We start from the raw sequence: 6,279 nt of genomic DNA on the forward strand, positions 1-6,279 counted from the left end.
GAACCAACAAAATTACCACCCATTCTACCTTCAGAATTGTGAGAAATGATAATTTGCTGTTGTTTTGGGAAAAAAGTGGGCAAAGAATTAAATATTTTTCTAAAGCAGATATACATACGGCCAATAAGCACATGAAAAGATGCTCAACATTCTTAGTCATTAGGGAAATCAACACTACAATGAGATATTGCTCCACACCCCTTTGAATGGCTATTACAAAAACAAACAAACAAACAAACAAAATAACTAAGAAAAACAAACAAAACCTCCAGAAAATAACAAGTGTTGGCAAAGGTTGGAGAAATCAGAACTCTTGAGCATTGCTGGTGGGGATGTAAAATGGTGCGGCTGTTGTGGAACACAGGTCAGTGGTTCCTCACAAAGTTAGACATAGGATGACCAGATGATCCAGCAATTTCTCCCAAAGGAATTGAAAACAGAGAACCGTGTCCTATTCCGTGGCTCTGGGAGGGACTGAAAACCCGGAGCCCTTAGAGGCTGAGAAACCGGCTTCTTATCATTGCCTTTGTCATCTCCGCTGCTGCCGCAGTTGCTGACAAGAAACCTGGTCTCAGGCTTTAGTGGAGAACTCTTCCTGTGGGAAGGAGAAGACAGCTCTTACTTAGTGGTTTGTCTTCAGGGCCTCAGTGGCGTGGGTGAGGCGCCCTCCCTCCCCTAGGACCAGAGGTTGCTTTACATAAATTCACCCTTGTTTGAAATCCATCAAGTCTTGTTAAGTCCAACACAACATCACGTAGCACTTATAAGAATAGAAGGACTTACGGTGTTAGATTTACCTAAATGGTGGGGGATGAGTTCTGAAGTTGAAGGTGGAAGATGAACAGTGAACTGCAGCACCACTCCAGTCGTTGAGACTGTTCACCAGTTCTACCTCTCTGACTCCAAGGCATGCTGCCTGGTATCCAAGTGAAATGCTGGATCCCCACAGGGTGCTGTTGGCATCAGACAGTGTAACAAGAATTTTCTCTCTACGTGAGCCCCAGACACCCCCTAAGGTCATCACACTGTCAGAAGCAGAAGAGGAAGGTCTAATACTCAAATAAAGGCAGGGCATGTGCCACATCTTTAGGAGAGTCAGCAGTTGCATTTGACTTTGGACCATTGGCAGCAGTCCCCCAAATTAAATTCAGATAAAAAGGCAAAGATCAAGTAGTGGCATACCCAGTGCACATCTGATATGAGAATGGGGAGACTTTCCTTACATGCGTTAGTGTGTTACACAGCCCTGGGAATACGAGGAAGCTGTTAGGTCTATTGCTCATGCATCCTGCAGCTAAAGATAACTATGGTGACAATGTTTGTGCTGTACTCTGCTTACCCGATGTCCCCAATGTCTTAGTGATTGCTACTGAATCAGAAAGCTGTGTCTCTGTGTTGTGCTGGAAGGGGAAGAAGCAGATGATCAAACATCAGACAGGTCCTGGGATTGCAGGGCCGACCTCATCCCTTCTCTGTTCGTATATGAGTGTGTGGAGCTGGAGCTTGCCCTGAAACTGGCATTTGTAGAGGGTGATCCCTTTGATTCTGACTTTTCTTGTCCGATTAATCTTCATAGAGACCCCAAGGATCCCTCAAGCTATCACAGGACTCAGGAAGCTGATGAACATAATGTTGGGCTAATTTGATTTAGAAATCTCCTACATTTCTTGAATCAGATGAAGATAAGGATAGGTTCTCAACCTTCCTAATGCCGCAACTTTTTAATACAGTTCCTCATGTTGTGGTGACCCACAACCATAAAATCATTTTCGTTGCTACTTCATAACTGTCATTTTGCTACTGTTATGAATCGTCATGTAAATATCTGATATGCAGGATGTATTTCATTGTTACAAATTGAACATAATTAAAGCATAGTGATTAATCACAAAAACAATATGTAATTATATATGTGTTTTCCGGTGGTCTTAGGCGACCCCTGTGAAAGGGTCGTTCGACCCCCAAAGGGGTCGCGACCCACAGGTTGAAAACCGCTGGTTTATAGGCAGTTACTCCCAAATAGAAATGCTTTGTGGAGCACACCGTTTGTACGAAGCCAGTGCCGTGCAGGCAGTCAGCTCTGATCCGAGGATTCTGGGGCCCGTGACGATCTGCATCCCCAGTACCTACAAACGCCTCCCAAGGCCTTTATTAAGCACAGTCCACCCAGCATCTCCTCCCCTGCTTTGTACTCAAGATGTTGCAGTGGTAGAGCCTCCCCTCTGAATTCTGGCTGAACCCTCGGATTCCTTTGAAAAGCATTTTAGAAGCACTTTGTAAGATAGTGCTGCAAATCCAGCATTTTTGAAATCATCTGATAAGGAATGTCTTCATTTCATCAGCAGAGCCACCCAGGTGTTCAGGGAACAGTACATTCTTAAACAGGACCTGGAGAAGGAGGAGGTCCAGCTGAAGGTCAAGTTATTATGTGACCAAAAAAAGAAACAACGAGAAGATCTCAGTTATTGTTGAGAAGAGAGGAAAGTCTATGACAGCGGCTCTCAACCTGTGGGTCGCGACCCCTTTGGGGGTCGAACGACCCTTTCACAGGGGTCGCCTAAGACCATCGGAAAACACATATATAATTACATATTGTTTTTGTGATTAATCACTATGCTTTAATTATGTTCAATTTGTAACAATGAAATTGGGGGTCACCACAACATGAGGAGCTGTATTAAAGGGTCGCGGCATTAGGAAGGTTGAGAACCACTGGTCTATGGGAAATGGCTGAGCGCTTCGCTGACAAATATGAGGGAGTCAAGGAAAAACAAGAAGATAGGAACAGGATGAATAAAGTATGTCATAGTTTTCATTATCAGCTCCCAGTTCTCTCTGCTAGTGAGAGACACATGAAGAACGAATTACAGCTGATGCCTGATCAATTTTGACATTTGGGCAATGCTATCAAACAGGTTATTATGAAAAAAGATTATCAGCAGCAAAAGATGGAAAAGGTACCGAGTCCTCAAAAACCCACCATTACTCTCAGTGCCCACCAGCGAAGGTGCATTCAGCCCATCGTAAAAATGAAGGGCGAGCACATAGGAGAAATGCTGAAACAAATTAATGATGTTTGAAATCGTGTAAATTTCTGACACCACCAACAGCACAGTCACACCTGAAGTTTACACAAGTGAAGGTTTAAATCAGGGGTGGGCAAACTTTTTGACTTGAGGGCCACAATGGGTTCTTAAACTGGACCGGAGGGCCGGAACAAAAGCATGGATGGAGTGTTTGTGTGAACTAATATAAATTCAAAGTAAACATCATTACATAAAAGGGTACGGTCTCTTTTTTTTTTAGTTTTATTCATTTCAAAAGGGCCGGATCCTTGCCCACGGCTGCTCACACAAGTGAAGGTTTAAATTCATATTGTAAAATAAACAGCATTTTCTAATTTATAGAGGCATTTGGATAAAAAAAAAAGAATTGAAAACAGGGACTGAAATAGAAACGTATGCACCAATGTTCATAGTGGCATTATTCACAATAGCCCAAAAGGCAGAAATAACTCAACTGTCCACCAGAATGTGGTAACTACATATAATGGCATATTATTTAGCTATAAAAAGGAGTAAGGTTCTAATACATGCTATGACATAGATAATCCTTGAAACATCATGCTAAGTGAAATAAACCAAACACAAAGGGACACATATTTTATGAAAGTAAAATAGAGGTTACCAGGAGTTTGGGGGAGGAGGAGATGGGAAGTTATTATTTAACAGGTACAGACTTTCTGTTTCAGATAAGGATAGTGGTGCTGATGGCACAAAATGGTGAATATACTTAATGGCATGGAATTGCACACTTAAAAATGGTTAGTTAAAATGGTAAATTCTATGTGATGTATATTTCATCACAGTAAAAAAGATTTTTAAAAAATATACACATACTCTAGTCTTGCTCAAAGACCCCTGGGCCTACATATACTGACTGTACCTGTGCAGCTGTGCCCGCCGCAGGTTTTAAAAACATGAATCCTTCCCTCTTCCTGACTGCCCTTTGCTGAGGAATAGCTTCAGCTGCTCCAAAACGTGATGGAAGTTTAGATGCACGAAGGAACCAGGGGAAGGCAACACACAGGAAACTCTGTGGCTTGAATGAAGGAGGATGGAGGAGAACAATGTGGGAGAAGAATATGAAAATGATTGAGCTGTACAACCAGGAATACAACCTAGGGAAACAGAGCTTCACCATGGCAACGGATGCCTTTGGTGACATGACCAATGAAGAATTCAGGCAAGTGGTGAATGGCCTTCAAAATCAGAAGCACATGAAAAGAAAAGTGTTCCGGGAACCTCTCTGCTGAATTCCCCCAACTGTGGATTGGGGAGAGGAAGGCTGTGTAGTTCCTGTGAAGGACCAGGGTCACCGTAGTTCTTATTGAGCTGTTCCAGAAAACTGGCAAACTTATTTCACTGAGTGATCAGAGCCTTGGAGCCTGCTCTCAGGGTCGGGCAATGAGGGCTGCAGTGGTGGCCTAATGGATAATGCCTGCCAGTATGTTAAGTCCAATGGGGAGGGCTGGACTCAGAGAAATCCCATCCATATCATGCAAAGGTTGGACCCTGCAAATACAAGCCCGAGGGTTCTGTGGCCAATGATGCTGGCTTCGTGGACATCCGTGTGCAGGAGAGGTCCCTCGCGAAGGCAGTGGCAACTGCAGAGCCCATCTCTGTTGCAGATGCATGACAGCTTCCGGTGCCGCGAAGAAGGCGTTGGTGATGATCCAGACTGCAGCAGTGAAGACCTAGGTCACGGCGTTCTGGTGGTTGACTGTGGCTTTGAAGGAGCAGCATCAAATAGCAGTAAATATCGGATTGTCAAGCACAGCTGGAGTGCAGCTGGGGGCAAGAATGGCCATGTAAAGATGGCCAAGGACCAGAACAAGCCGGGGGAATCGCAGCTACCCGGCTGTGTGAGAGGATGGTGATAAAGACTTGATTGAGAGCAGGATACCCAGAGGAGGAATTTTATCTTAAAACTGACCACATTTTACTGCAGCAGATCTTGAAGATCCAAGTTGTGACTTGAATTCTGTGACATTTTACACTGGTAAAATGTTATCACTTCTTTAATTACTGCTGGAAACAGTTTTGTATGATTGATTTGCCTAATAACTGAAATTTTATGTCTTATAAGTACATATAAAGTATTACCTTAAAAAAACCTGAATTTTATATGCAACCCCCCCCCCCCAAAAAAAACATATATCCCAGTCTTGATGAGACTCACTGATTAATACAGTAAATATGGGTTGGGAACCTGGAATATGTATTTTTTAAAATATATTTTTATTGATTTCAGAGAGGAAGGGAGAGGGAGAAACATCACTGATGAGAGAGAATCATTGATCGGCTGCCTCCTGCACGCCCCCCCCCCCATCCCCCACTGGGGATCAAGACTGCAACCTGGGCATGTGCCCTTGACTGGAATTGAACCCGGGACTCTTCAGTCCACAGGCCGATGCTCGATCCACTAAGCCAAACCAGGTAGGGCTGGAATATCTATCTTTTAATGCCTTCCTGTCTTTCTCAGGCATAGCTCGGTTTGAAAACTTACGGTTTAATCTCTGCCAGGTCTTTCCAAGGGAACTGGTGCTAGCCTGTGAGGAAATGTTCACCAATCTATGTGAAATATGTGTTTATTGTTCGTAGACATAAGTGTACTAATATTAAATCTAAAGTGCTGCTTTAAAAATCAGAGATTGTCATGACCACATTGTTTGGGTGTTAAGATGCCCAGCCATTGAAGTGATGATGACAACAGTTCGGGTTGCTTTTTAAACGTCTGTACTTGGCAAAATAGAAACGAGCCATCCTACATTTTTGGAATGTTCATGGTTCGTGAAATTCTAAAGTCTGGGAAACTTTGCTCCAGACACCAACCATGTGAAAATAGTAATGACAGAGAGACTGCTCCTGCTATTTATTTTACTTGCACACTAAGAAGTGGAAAGGACCCCATACATCTTTCTCTTCTTCAGAGGACCCTGGAGCAAGAAATGGCACAAGTGAAATTGACAGCATGAGGATGCGGTTCTCCGGGGCCTGTTGCAATCTTCTTCCTCAGCAGGCAGCAGGGGCAGCCTGGGGGAGACAGGTGGCGGTGGCTCCAGGAGAGGCGAGAACAGTATAACTTCCTGAAGAACAAGTTGTTATGGTGTCTGGGAGGGTGCCTTGAAGGCCCTCCTCACCTTACCGAGTTGAGTTTGGGGGCTGAGGTGGGGCAGGGGCTGAAGTACAGCCATTTCTGGGGGATGCCTGGGTGCAT

The 6,279-nt window shown here is 43.9% G+C and overlaps 2 pseudogenes; both read left to right on the forward strand.

Moving 5' to 3' along the window:
• Positions 1 to 339: 339 nt before the first annotated feature.
• LOC102244589 lies at positions 340 to 3,080 on the forward strand (annotated as a pseudogene).
• An 876-nt stretch (positions 3,081 to 3,956) lies between these two features.
• LOC102244890 lies at positions 3,957 to 4,939 on the forward strand (annotated as a pseudogene).
• Positions 4,940 to 6,279: the final 1,340 nt, after the last annotated feature.

Source organism: Myotis brandtii, unplaced genomic scaffold, assembly GCF_000412655.1.
Source record: "Myotis brandtii unplaced genomic scaffold, ASM41265v1 scaffold160, whole genome shotgun sequence".
NCBI lineage: Eukaryota > Metazoa > Chordata > Mammalia > Chiroptera > Vespertilionidae > Myotis > Myotis brandtii.